The sequence below is a fragment of the Anomaloglossus baeobatrachus genome, unplaced genomic scaffold (genome assembly GCF_048569485.1).
Source record: "Anomaloglossus baeobatrachus isolate aAnoBae1 unplaced genomic scaffold, aAnoBae1.hap1 Scaffold_2531, whole genome shotgun sequence".
Lineage (NCBI taxonomy): Eukaryota > Metazoa > Chordata > Amphibia > Anura > Aromobatidae > Anomaloglossus > Anomaloglossus baeobatrachus.
In genome coordinates this window covers 73,728-86,522 of record NW_027442108.1, presented here as the reverse complement: position 1 = coordinate 86,522, position 12,795 = coordinate 73,728, and the positions used below count along the sequence as shown (strand labels likewise).

Sequence of the window (12,795 nt, the reverse complement as noted above, 5' to 3'; positions counted from 1 at the left end):
TTTTACTTGCTTTATTCATCCAAATAGCAAACTCATCACCACTCAACTTCACCAACTCTGCTATGTCCCGTGCAGTATCTTGTTGTCAGTCTAATCTAGATCATGTGTAATTGAATGGAATAGATCCCTTTTGGACAAAGTGGAGTCAGATGCTGCAGTGACCACAGGTGTGAGAGGATCTACAATTGGCATCTGGTGTTATCTCTCTGCTTCCACTCCAAATAAAGTTACCTGTTGTTACCTGAACGTCAAATACTAAGAATGGGCGGCCTATGAAAGAATTAGTACTTTCATTAAGTATACTAAACCGGCTAATTGGGAATAGACAAACTGTAAAAAGCCCTCTGAGAAAGCCCCTCTCTAACCTTTGTTAGTAAGCTTTTCTGTAGCCTGCCTGTTGATGTATTTTCGGTTTGAACAGTGCACAACATGAAGAGACGGAACACTGGCGGCTTGTCACAATGCCCCCCGATGACATCACAATAGCGCTGCTGCCTAGAAAACAAGCTGCGCAGAAGAAGTTGTTCTTTGGGTGGGAGGGTGGGCTAGTGGAAGGAGGGGGCAATCTCTTTTTTTCCCGGGTGGTAGGGGGATGACAGGAGAAGGGAAGCGGGTGGTGAGAAAGGTACAGAGGGCAGGGTTTGGGGGCTGGGAAGGAAAGGGAAAAGATTAGGGTTTGGGGATGATGAAAGGGCTTTCTACGGGTAAGGATGGCAAAGGGTGGCAGTGACGGAAAGTCAGGCAACCTGTCCTGTCCGTCTTTTTGTATCGTGAATTGGAAAGACTGCAAGGGGGAGGGGAGTTGCTTGCGCCCTAAAGGAGGAGTTATTCAGATTCATTGCAGTGGGCGGCGGCTGCAAAACGCACCATTCTTCTTGTTTTTGCTCTGCAAAGCAGCCTTTTCAAGGGTTGGCTTGGGTGACAAAATGTCTTGTGTAGGCGTGGGTTTGTCTCCCTCTCGCTCTCTCTCCCTAAGATGTGTCCGGCATAGGCCAGGGTGCCACTCGAGGCCCAAACCAATTCTGGTTATCGCTTCTCGGCCTTTTGGCTAAGATCAAGTGTAGTATCTGTTCTTATCAGTTTAATATCTGATACGTCCCCTATCTGGGGACCATATATTAAATGGATTTTTAGAACAGGGAGATGGAAAAAGAGCTTGCTCTGTCCACTCCACGCATTGACCTGGTATTGCAGTACCTCCAGGAACGGTGCACCCCTTCTTAACCCAGTTTCCAAAAGCAGAACTCGATTCACCTGATTCATATTAGCCCGATTAGCGAATTGAAATGAATTTTTATCTAACACACTTTTTACTTGCTTTATTCATCCAAATAGCAAACTCATCACCACTCAACTTCACCAACTCTGCTATGTCCCGTGCAGTATCTTGTTGTCAGTCTAATCTAGATCATGTGTAATTGAATGGAATAGATCCCTTTTGGACAAAGTGGAGTCAGATGCTGCAGTGACCACAGGTGTGAGAGGATCTACAATTGGCATCTGGTGTTATCTCTCTGCTTCCACTCCAAATAAAGTTACCTGTTGTTACCTGAACGTCAAATACTAAGAATGGGCGGCCTATGAAAGAATTAGTACTTTCATTAAGTATACTAAACCGGCTAATTGGGAATAGACAAACTGTAAAAAGCCCTCTGAGAAAGCCCCTCTCTAACCTTTGTTAGTAAGCTTTTCTGTAGCCTGCCTGTTGATGTATTTTCGGTTTGAACAGTGCACAACATGAAGAGACGGAACACTGGCGGCTTGTCACAATGCCCCCCGATGACATCACAATAGCGCTGCTGCCTAGAAAACAAGCTGCGCAGAAGAAGTTGTTCTTTGGGTGGGAGGGTGGGCTAGTGGAAGGAGGGGGCAATCTCTTTTTTTCCCGGGTGGTAGGGGGATGACAGGAGAAGGGAAGCGGGTGGTGAGAAAGGTACAGAGGGCAGGGTTTGGGGGCTGGGAAGGAAAGGGAAAAGATTAGGGTTTGGGGATGATGAAAGGGCTTTCTACGGGTAAGGATGGCAAAGGGTGGCAGTGACGGAAAGTCAGGCAACCTGTCCTGTCCGTCTTTTTGTATCGTGAATTGGAAAGACTGCAAGGGGGAGGGGAGTTGCTTGCGCCCTAAAGGAGGAGTTATTCAGATTCATTGCAGTGGGCGGCGGCTGCAAAACGCACCATTCTTCTTGTTTTTGCTCTGCAAAGCAGCCTTTTCAAGGGTTGGCTTGGGTGACAAAATGTCTTGTGTAGGCGTGGGTTTGTCTCCCTCTCGCTCTCTCTCCCTAAGATGTGTCCGGCATAGGCCAGGGTGCCACTCGAGGCCCAAACCAATTCTGGTTATCGCTTCTCGGCCTTTTGGCTAAGATCAAGTGTAGTATCTGTTTTGGCTAAGATCAAGTGTATTATCGTTCGAAAAGGTGGTTTAAGGCTCCGGCCACCTTAGTACAATGATGCAATGCACACTGGAAGGTTGCGCTTGTTAGTACTTTGGGAGGATAGTATATCCATCTAGAGGAAACCATGGCCCTACCAGGATCGAGGCTATTAGACTGAGTAAGTGTGGGGGCTATGGTGCAATGTGCCCCAGGATTGACGACCCTGGAGTGAGTCTGAGCTTGCTGGCTTGGGACCCCGGCGAGCCTTGGGCTCTGTAGCACACCGTACCTTGCCCTTTCATACTTTCTGAGCATATTGCTCTATCCCGGCCTTCTGGCTAGGAAGGGAAATTTTTATAATCATGGTCGGAGGTCCGTTCAGCTTTGGGCTGAGAAACCAACACCCGGTTGGAGGTCCGGGTCAGCTTTGGCTGAGAAACCAATACCCGGTTGGAGGTCCGGGTCAGCTTCGGCTGAGAAACCAACACCTGGTTGGAGGTCCGGGTCAGCTTCGGCTGAGAAACCAACACCCGGTTGGAGGTCCGGGTCAGCTTCGGCTGAGAAACCAACACCCGGTTGGAAGTCCGGTTAGCCTTGGGCTGAGAAACCAACACCGGTTGACGGTCCGGGCAGTTTCGGCTGCGAAACCAACAACTAGTAGCTCTCTACTCCACTTGGGTAAGATGCCTGGGTGGACGCTGGGAGCAACGACAAGGCTCAACCAGGCTTCGGCTTGGGGGAGCACCGAAGATCCCTGACCCTTGCTGTGGCCTTCTGGCTCGGAGGGACGGGGTTGATTTTTGGGGACCCTCTCCTCACGGAGGGGTCCACACGAATCCTAGCCTTTGCACTGTTTTTGGTGTGACTTCGGTCATGCATTTTTTGCGGTGCTTTGGAAAGCTTCATTAAATCAAAATCTGTTCTTATCAGTTTAATATCTGATACGTCCCCTATCTGGGGACCATATATTAAATGGATTTTTAGAACAGGGAGATGGAAAAAGAGCTTGCTCTGTCCACTCCACGCATTGACCTGGTATTGCAGTACCTCCAGGAACGGTGCACCCCTTCTTAACCCAGTTTCCAAAAGCAGAACTCGATTCACCTGATTCATATTAGCCCGATTAGCGAATTGAAATGAATTTTTATCTAACACACTTTTTACTTGCTTTATTCATCCAAATAGCAAACTCATCACCACTCAACTTCACCAACTCTGCTATGTCCCGTGCAGTATCTTGTTGTCAGTCTAATCTAGATCATGTGTAATTGAATGGAATAGATCCCTTTTGGACAAAGTGGAGTCAGATGCTGCAGTGACCACAGGTGTGAGAGGATCTACAATTGGCATCTGGTGTTATCTCTCTGCTTCCACTCCAAATAAAGTTACCTGTTGTTACCTGAACGTCAAATACTAAGAATGGGCGGCCTATGAAAGAATTAGTACTTTCATTAAGTATACTAAACCGGCTAATTGGGAATAGACAAACTGTAAAAAGCCCTCTGAGAAAGCCCCTCTCTAACCTTTGTTAGTAAGCTTTTCTGTAGCCTGCCTGTTGATGTATTTTCGGTTTGAACAGTGCACAACATGAAGAGACGGAACACTGGCGGCTTGTCACAATGCCCCCCGATGACATCACAATAGCGCTGCTGCCTAGAAAACAAGCTGCGCAGAAGAAGTTGTTCTTTGGGTGGGAGGGTGGGCTAGTGGAAGGAGGGGGCAATCTCTTTTTTTCCCGGGTGGTAGGGGGATGACAGGAGAAGGGAAGCGGGTGGTGAGAAAGGTACAGAGGGCAGGGTTTGGGGGCTGGGAAGGAAAGGGAAAAGATTAGGGTTTGGGGATGATGAAAGGGCTTTCTACGGGTAAGGATGGCAAAGGGTGGCAGTGACGGAAAGTCAGGCAACCTGTCCTGTCCGTCTTTTTGTATCGTGAATTGGAAAGACTGCAAGGGGGAGGGGAGTTGCTTGCGCCCTAAAGGAGGAGTTATTCAGATTCATTGCAGTGGGCGGCGGCTGCAAAACGCACCATTCTTCTTGTTTTTGCTCTGCAAAGCAGCCTTTTCAAGGGTTGGCTTGGGTGACAAAATGTCTTGTGTAGGCGTGGGTTTGTCTCCCTCTCGCTCTCTCTCCCTAAGATGTGTCCGGCATAGGCCAGGGTGCCACTCGAGGCCCAAACCAATTCTGGTTATCGCTTCTCGGCCTTTTGGCTAAGATCAAGTGTAGTCCCTTCATTGGGTTTGCCTTGGTCTTGGCTGGGAGGGGCCCGGGCTTGCACAACCGCCGGCCTCGGGGATTGTTGCGCCTTTTGGTGCTTACGTCCCTTTGTGGCTGGTGGTTCCTGGGCTCGGGAGGCGATCACCCAGGCACTGCGCTTTTGTGTGGTGGCCTGCTGGCCTTCGGGGCTACCTTGATTCTGAAAATTGCGGATGAAATCTCATCTGTTCTTATCAGTTTAATATCTGATACGTCCCCTATCTGGGGACCATATATTAAATGGATTTTTAGAACAGGGAGATGGAAAAAGAGCTTGCTCTGTCCACTCCACGCATTGACCTGGTATTGCAGTACCTCCAGGAACGGTGCACCCCTTCTTAACCCAGTTTCCAAAAGCAGAACTCGTTTCACCTGATTCATATTAGCCCGATTAGCGAATTGAAATGAATTTTTATCTAACACACTTTTTACTTGCTTTATTCATCCAAATAGCAAACTCATCACCACTCAACTTCACCAACTCTGCTATGTCCCGTGCAGTATCTTGTTGTCAGTCTAATCTAGATCATGTGTAATTGAATGGAATAGATCCCTTTTGGACAAAGTGGAGTCAGATGCTGCAGTGACCACAGGTGTGAGAGGATCTACAATTGGCATCTGGTGTTATCTCTCTGCTTCCACTCCAAATAAAGTTACCTGTTGTTACCTGAACGTCAAATACTAAGAATGGGCGGCCTATGAAAGAATTAGTACTTTCATTAAGTATACTAAACCGGCTAATTGGGAATAGACAAACTGTAAAAAGCCCTCTGAGAAAGCCCCTCTCTAACCTTTGTTAGTAAGCTTTTCTGTAGCCTGCCTGTTGATGTATTTTCGGTTTGAACAGTGCACAACATGAAGAGACGGAACACTGGCGGCTTGTCACAATGCCCCCCGATGACATCACAATAGCGCTGCTGCCTAGAAAACAAGCTGCGCAGAAGAAGTTGTTCTTTGGGTGGGAGGGTGGGCTAGTGGAAGGAGGGGGCAATCTCTTTTTTTCCCGGGTGGTAGGGGGATGACAGGAGAAGGGAAGCGGGTGGTGAGAAAGGTACAGAGGGCAGGGTTTGGGGGCTGGGAAGGAAAGGGAAAAGATTAGGGTTTGGGGATGATGAAAGGGCTTTCTACGGGTAAGGATGGCAAAGGGTGGCAGTGACGGAAAGTCAGGCAACCTGTCCTGTCCGTCTTTTTGTATCGTGAATTGGAAAGACTGCAAGGGGGAGGGGAGTTGCTTGCGCCCTAAAGGAGGAGTTATTCAGATTCATTGCAGTGGGCGGCGGCTGCAAAACGCACCATTCTTCTTGTTTTTGCTCTGCAAAGCAGCCTTTTCAAGGGTTGGCTTGGGTGACAAAATGTCTTGTGTAGGCGTGGGTTTGTCTCCCTCTCGCTCTCTCTCCCTAAGATGTGTCCGGCATAGGCCAGGGTGCCACTCGAGGCCCAAACCAATTCTGGTTATCGCTTCTCGGCCTTTTGGCTAAGATCAAGTGTAGTATCTGTTCTTATCAGTTTAATATCTGATACGTCCCCTATCTGGGGACCATATATTAAATGGATTTTTAGAACAGGGAGATGGAAAAAGAGCTTGCTCTGTCCACTCCACGCATTGACCTGGTATTGCAGTACCTCCAGGAACGGTGCACCCCTTCTTAACCCAGTTTCCAAAAGCAGAACTCGATTCACCTGATTCATATTAGCCCGATTAGCGAATTGAAATGAATTTTTATCTAACACACTTTTTACTTGCTTTATTCATCCAAATAGCAAACTCATCACCACTCAACTTCACCAACTCTGCTATGTCCCGTGCAGTATCTTGTTGTCAGTCTAATCTAGATCATGTGTAATTGAATGGAATAGATCCCTTTTGGACAAAGTGGAGTCAGATGCTGCAGTGACCACAGGTGTGAGAGGATCTACAATTGGCATCTGGTGTTATCTCTCTGCTTCCACTCCAAATAAAGTTACCTGTTGTTACCTGAACGTCAAATACTAAGAATGGGCGGCCTATGAAAGAATTAGTACTTTCATTAAGTATACTAAACCGGCTAATTGGGAATAGACAAACTGTAAAAAGCCCTCTGAGAAAGCCCCTCTCTAACCTTTGTTAGTAAGCTTTTCTGTAGCCTGCCTGTTGATGTATTTTCGGTTTGAACAGTGCACAACATGAAGAGACGGAACACTGGCGGCTTGTCACAATGCCCCCCGATGACATCACAATAGCGCTGCTGCCTAGAAAACAAGCTGCGCAGAAGAAGTTGTTCTTTGGGTGGGAGGGTGGGCTAGTGGAAGGAGGGGGCAATCTCTTTTTTTCCCGGGTGGTAGGGGGATGACAGGAGAAGGGAAGCAGGTGGTGAGAAAGGTACAGAGGGCAGGGTTTGGGGGCTGGGAAGGAAAGGGAAAAGATTAGGGTTTGGGGATGATGAAAGGGCTTTCTACGGGTAAGGATGGCAAAGGGTGGCAGTGACGGAAAGTCAGGCAACCTGTCCTGTCCGTCTTTTTGTATCGTGAATTGGAAAGACTGCAAGGGGGAGGGGAGTTGCTTGCGCCCTAAAGGAGGAGTTATTCAGATTCATTGCAGTGGGCGGCGGCTGCAAAACGCACCATTCTTCTTGTTTTTGCTCTGCAAAGCAGCCTTTTCAAGGGTTGGCTTGGGTGACAAAATGTCTTGTGTAGGCGTGGGTTTGTCTCCCTCTCGCTCTCTCTCCCTAAGATGTGTCCGGCATAGGCCAGGGTGCCACTCGAGGCCCAAACCAATTCTGGTTATCGCTTCTCGGCCTTTTGGCTAAGATCAAGTGTAGTATCTGTTCTTATCAGTTTAATATCTGATACGTCCCCTATCTGGGGACCATATATTAAATGGATTTTTAGAACAGGGAGATGGAAAAAGAGCTTGCTCTGTCCACTCCACGCATTGACCTGGTATTGCAGTACCTCCAGGAACGGTGCACCCCTTCTTAACCCAGTTTCCAAAAGCAGAACTCGATTCACCTGATTCATATTAGCCCGATTAGCGAATTGAAATGAATTTTTATCTAACACACTTTTTACTTGCTTTATTCATCCAAATAGCAAACTCATCACCACTCAACTTCACCAACTCTGCTATGTCCCGTGCAGTATCTTGTTGTCAGTCTAATCTAGATCATGTGTAATTGAATGGAATAGATCCCTTTTGGACAAAGTGGAGTCAGATGCTGCAGTGACCACAGGTGTGAGAGGATCTACAATTGGCATCTGGTGTTATCTCTCTGCTTCCACTCCAAATAAAGTTACCTGTTGTTACCTGAACGTCAAATACTAAGAATGGGCGGCCTATGAAAGAATTAGTACTTTCATTAAGTATACTAAACCGGCTAATTGGGAATAGACAAACTGTAAAAAGCCCTCTGAGAAAGCCCCTCTCTAACCTTTGTTAGTAAGCTTTTCTGTAGCCTGCCTGTTGATGTATTTTCGGTTTGAACAGTGCACAACATGAAGAGACGGAACACTGGCGGCTTGTCACAATGCCCCCCGATGACATCACAATAGCGCTGCTGCCTAGAAAACAAGCTGCGCAGAAGAAGTTGTTCTTTGGGTGGGAGGGTGGGCTAGTGGAAGGAGGGGGCAATCTCTTTTTTTCCCGGGTGGTAGGGGGATGACAGGAGAAGGGAAGCGGGTGGTGAGAAAGGTACAGAGGGCAGGGTTTGGGGGCTGGGAAGGAAAGGGAAAAGATTAGGGTTTGGGGATGATGAAAGGGCTTTCTACGGGTAAGGATGGCAAAGGGTGGCAGTGACGGAAAGTCAGGCAACCTGTCCTGTCCGTCTTTTTGTATCGTGAATTGGAAAGACTGCAAGGGGGAGGGGAGTTGCTTGCGCCCTAAAGGAGGAGTTATTCAGATTCATTGCAGTGGGCGGCGGCTGCAAAACGCACCATTCTTCTTGTTTTTGCTCTGCAAAGCAGCCTTTTCAAGGGTTGGCTTGGGTGACAAAATGTCTTGTGTAGGCGTGGGTTTGTCTCCCTCTCGCTCTCTCTCCCTAAGATGTGTCCGGCATAGGCCAGGGTGCCACTCGAGGCCCAAACCAATTCTGGTTATCGCTTCTCGGCCTTTTGGCTAAGATCAAGTGTAGTATCTGTTCTTATCAGTTTAATATCTGATACGTCCCCTATCTGGGGACCATATATTAAATGGATTTTTAGAACAGGGAGATGGAAAAAGAGCTTGCTCTGTCCACTCCACGCATTGACCTGGTATTGCAGTACCTCCAGGAACGGTGCACCCCTTCTTAACCCAGTTTCCAAAAGCAGAACTCGATTCACCTGATTCATATTAGCCCGATTAGCGAATTGAAATGAATTTTTATCTAACACACTTTTTACTTGCTTTATTCATCCAAATAGCAAACTCATCACCACTCAACTTCACCAACTCTGCTATGTCCCGTGCAGTATCTTGTTGTCAGTCTAATCTAGATCATGTGTAATTGAATGGAATAGATCCCTTTTGGACAAAGTGGAGTCAGATGCTGCAGTGACCACAGGTGTGAGAGGATCTACAATTGGCATCTGGTGTTATCTCTCTGCTTCCACTCCAAATAAAGTTACCTGTTGTTACCTGAACGTCAAATACTAAGAATGGGCGGCCTATGAAAGAATTAGTACTTTCATTAAGTATACTAAACCGGCTAATTGGGAATAGACAAACTGTAAAAAGCCCTCTGAGAAAGCCCCTCTCTAACCTTTGTTAGTAAGCTTTTCTGTAGCCTGCCTGTTGATGTATTTTCGGTTTGAACAGTGCACAACATGAAGAGACGGAACACTGGCGGCTTGTCACAATGCCCCCCGATGACATCACAATAGCGCTGCTGCCTAGAAAACAAGCTGCGCAGAAGAAGTTGTTCTTTGGGTGGGAGGGTGGGCTAGTGGAAGGAGGGGGCAATCTCTTTTTTTCCCGGGTGGTAGGGGGATGACAGGAGAAGGGAAGCGGGTGGTGAGAAAGGTACAGAGGGCAGGGTTTGGGGGCTGGGAAGGAAAGGGAAAAGATTAGGGTTTGGGGATGATGAAAGGGCTTTCTACGGGTAAGGATGGCAAAGGGTGGCAGTGACGGAAAGTCAGGCAACCTGTCCTGTCCGTCTTTTTGTATCGTGAATTGGAAAGACTGCAAGGGGGAGGGGAGTTGCTTGCGCCCTAAAGGAGGAGTTATTCAGATTCATTGCAGTGGGCGGCGGCTGCAAAACGCACCATTCTTCTTGTTTTTGCTCTGCAAAGCAGCCTTTTCAAGGGTTGGCTTGGGTGACAAAATGTCTTGTGTAGGCGTGGGTTTGTCTCCCTCTCGCTCTCTCTCCCTAAGATGTGTCCGGCATAGGCCAGGGTGCCACTCGAGGCCCAAACCAATTCTGGTTATCGCTTCTCGGCCTTTTGGCTAAGATCAAGTGTAGTGTTGTTCGAAGAGGTGGTTTAAGCTCCAGGCCACCTTAGTACAATGATACAATGCACACTGGAAGGTTGCACTTGCTAGTACTCTGGGTGGATAGTATATTCATCTAGAGGAAAACATGGCCCTACCAGGATCGAGGCTATTAGACTGAGTAAGGGTGGGGGGCTATGGTACAACGTGCCCCAGGACTGACGACCCTGGAGTGAGTCTGAGCTTGCTGGCTTGGGACCCCGGCAAGCCTTGGGCTCTGTAGCACACCGTACCTTGCCTTTTCATACTTTTTGAGCATATTATCCTATCCCGGCCTTCTGGCTAGGAAGGGAAATTTTTATAATCCCGGTCGGAGGTCTGGTCAGCTTTGGGCTGAGAAACTAACACCCGGTTGGAGGTCTGGGTCAGCTTCGGCTGAGAAACCAACACCCGGTTGGAGGTCTGGGTCAGCTTCGGCTGAGAAACCAACACCCGGTTGGAGGTCCGGTTAGCCTTGGGCTGAGAAACCAACACCGGTTGACGGTCCGGGCAGTTTTGGCTGCGAAACCAACAACTAGTAGCTCTCTACTCCACTTGGGTAAGATGCCTGGGTGGACGCTGGGAGCAACGACAAGGCTCAACCAGGCTTCGGCTTGGGGGAGCACCGAAGATCCCTGACCCTTGCTGTGGCCTTCTGGCTCGGAGGGACGGGGTTGATTTTTGGGGACCCTCTCCTCACGGTGGGGTCCACACGAATCCTAGCCTTTGCACTGTTTTTGGTGTGACTTCGGTCATGCATTTTTTGTGGTGCTTTGGAAAGCTTCATTAAATCAAAATCTGTTCTTATCAGTTTAATATCTGATACGTCCCCTATCTGGGGACCATATATTAAATGGATTTTTAGAACAGGGAGATGGAAAAAGAGCTTGCTCTGTCCACTCCACGCATTGACCTGGTATTGCAGTACCTCCAGGAACGGTGCACCCCTTCTTAACCCAGTTTCCAAAAGCAGAACTCGATTCACCTGATTCATATTAGCCCGATTAGCGAATTGAAATGAATTTTTATCTAACACACTTTTTACTTGCTTTATTCATCCAAATAGCAAACTCATCACCACTCAACTTCACCAACTCTGCTATGTCCCGTGCAGTATCTTGTTGTCAGTCTAATCTAGATCATGTGTAATTGAATGGAATAGATCCCTTTTGGACAAAGTGGAGTCAGATGCTGCAGTGACCACAGGTGTGAGAGGATCTACAATTGGCATCTGGTGTTATCTCTCTGCTTCCACTCCAAATAAAGTTACCTGTTGTTACCTGAACGTCAAATACTAAGAATGGGCGGCCTATGAAAGAATTAGTACTTTCATTAAGTATACTAAACCGGCTAATTGGGAATAGACAAACTGTAAAAAGCCCTCTGAGAAAGCCCCTCTCTAACCTTTGTTAGTAGGCTTTTCTGTAGCCTGCCTGTTGATGTATTTTCGGTTTGAACAGTGCACAACATGAAGAGACGGAACACTGGCGGCTTGTCACAATGCCCCCCGATGACATCACAATAGCGCTGCTGCCTAGAAAACAAGCTGCGCAGAAGAAGTTGTTCTTTGGGTGGGAGGGTGGGCTAGTGGAAGGAGGGGGCAATCTCTTTTTTTCCCGGGTGGTAGGGGGATGACAGGAGAAGGGAAGCGGGTGGTGAGAAAGGTACAGAGGGCAGGGTTTGGGGGCTGGGAAGGAAAGGGAAAAGATTAGGGTTTGGGGATGATGAAAGGGCTTTCTACGGGTAAGGATGGCAAAGGGTGGCAGTGACGGAAAGTCAGGCAACCTGTCCTGTCCGTCTTTTTGTATCGTGAATTGGAAAGACTGCAAGGGGGAGGGGAGTTGCTTGCGCCCTAAAGGAGGAGTTATTCAGATTCATTGCAGTGGGCGGCGGCTGCAAAACGCACCATTCTTCTTGTTTTTGCTCTGCAAAGCAGCCTTTTCAAGGGTTGGCTTGGGTGACAAAATGTCTTGTGTAGGCGTGGGTTTGTCTCCCTCTCGCTCTCTCTCCCTAAGATGTGTCCGGCATAGGCCAGGGTGCCACTCGAGGCCCAAACCAATTCTGGTTATCGCTTCTCGGCCTTTTGGCTAAGATCAAGTGTAGTATCTGTTCTTATCAGTTTAATATCTGATACGTCCCCTATCTGGGGACCATATATTAAATGGATTTTTAGAACAGGGAGATGGAAAAAGAGCTTGCTCTGTCCACTCCACGCATTGACCTGGTATTGCAGTACCTCCAGGAACGGTGCACCCCTTCTTAACCCAGTTTCCAAAAGCAGAACTCGATTCACCTGATTCATATTAGCCCGATTAGCGAATTGAAATGAATTTTTATCTAACACACTTTTTACTTGCTTTATTCATCCAAATAGCAAACTCATCACCACTCAACTTCACCAACTCTGCTATGTCCCGTGCAGTATCTTGTTGTCAGTCTAATCTAGATCATGTGTAATTGAATGGAATAGATCCCTTTTGGACAAAGTGGAGTCAGATGCTGCAGTGACCACAGGTGTGAGAGGATCTACAATTGGCATCTGGTGTTATCTCTCTGCTTCCACTCCAAATAAAGTTACCTGTTGTTACCTGAACGTCAAATACTAAGAATGGGCGGCCTATGAAAGAATTAGTACTTTCATTAAGTATACTAAACCGGCTAATTGGGAATAGACAAACTGTAAAAAGCCCTCTGAGAAAGCCCCTCTCTAACCTTTGTTAGTAAGCTTTTCTGTAGCCTGCCTGTTGAT

At 47.7% G+C, this 12,795-nt stretch overlaps 8 non-coding genes and 1 pseudogene across 8 annotated transcripts; all 9 read left to right on the top strand.

Annotated features, from left to right (window-relative positions):
- The first annotated feature begins 1,028 nt into the window (after window positions 1-1,028).
- On the top strand, window positions 1,029-1,219 carry LOC142262930 (U2 spliceosomal RNA). Its single transcript, XR_012730177.1, has one exon. It is a non-coding gene; the product is annotated as a U2 spliceosomal RNA (small nuclear RNA).
- A 1,117-nt stretch (window positions 1,220-2,336) lies between these two features.
- On the top strand, window positions 2,337-2,485 carry LOC142262889 (U2 spliceosomal RNA; annotated as a pseudogene).
- A 760-nt stretch (window positions 2,486-3,245) lies between these two features.
- On the top strand, window positions 3,246-3,441 carry LOC142262870 (U2 spliceosomal RNA). The gene has a single exon (XR_012730133.1). It is a non-coding gene; the product is annotated as a U2 spliceosomal RNA (small nuclear RNA).
- Window positions 3,442-4,777: 1,336 nt separating this feature from the next.
- LOC142262879 (U2 spliceosomal RNA) lies at window positions 4,778-4,961 on the top strand. Its single transcript, XR_012730141.1, has one exon. It is a non-coding gene; the product is annotated as a U2 spliceosomal RNA (small nuclear RNA).
- Window positions 4,962-6,078: 1,117 nt separating this feature from the next.
- Window positions 6,079-6,269, top strand: LOC142262929 (U2 spliceosomal RNA). Its single transcript, XR_012730176.1, has one exon. It is a non-coding gene; the product is annotated as a U2 spliceosomal RNA (small nuclear RNA).
- A 1,117-nt stretch (window positions 6,270-7,386) lies between these two features.
- LOC142262928 (U2 spliceosomal RNA) lies at window positions 7,387-7,577 on the top strand. Its single transcript, XR_012730175.1, has one exon. It is a non-coding gene; the product is annotated as a U2 spliceosomal RNA (small nuclear RNA).
- Window positions 7,578-8,694: 1,117 nt separating this feature from the next.
- Window positions 8,695-8,885, top strand: LOC142262927 (U2 spliceosomal RNA). Its single transcript, XR_012730174.1, has one exon. It is a non-coding gene; the product is annotated as a U2 spliceosomal RNA (small nuclear RNA).
- A 1,915-nt stretch (window positions 8,886-10,800) lies between these two features.
- On the top strand, window positions 10,801-10,996 carry LOC142262866 (U2 spliceosomal RNA). Its single transcript, XR_012730129.1, has one exon. It is a non-coding gene; the product is annotated as a U2 spliceosomal RNA (small nuclear RNA).
- Window positions 10,997-12,113: 1,117 nt separating this feature from the next.
- LOC142262925 (U2 spliceosomal RNA) lies at window positions 12,114-12,304 on the top strand. The gene has a single exon (XR_012730173.1). It is a non-coding gene; the product is annotated as a U2 spliceosomal RNA (small nuclear RNA).
- The last annotated feature ends 491 nt before the right edge of the window (window positions 12,305-12,795 follow it).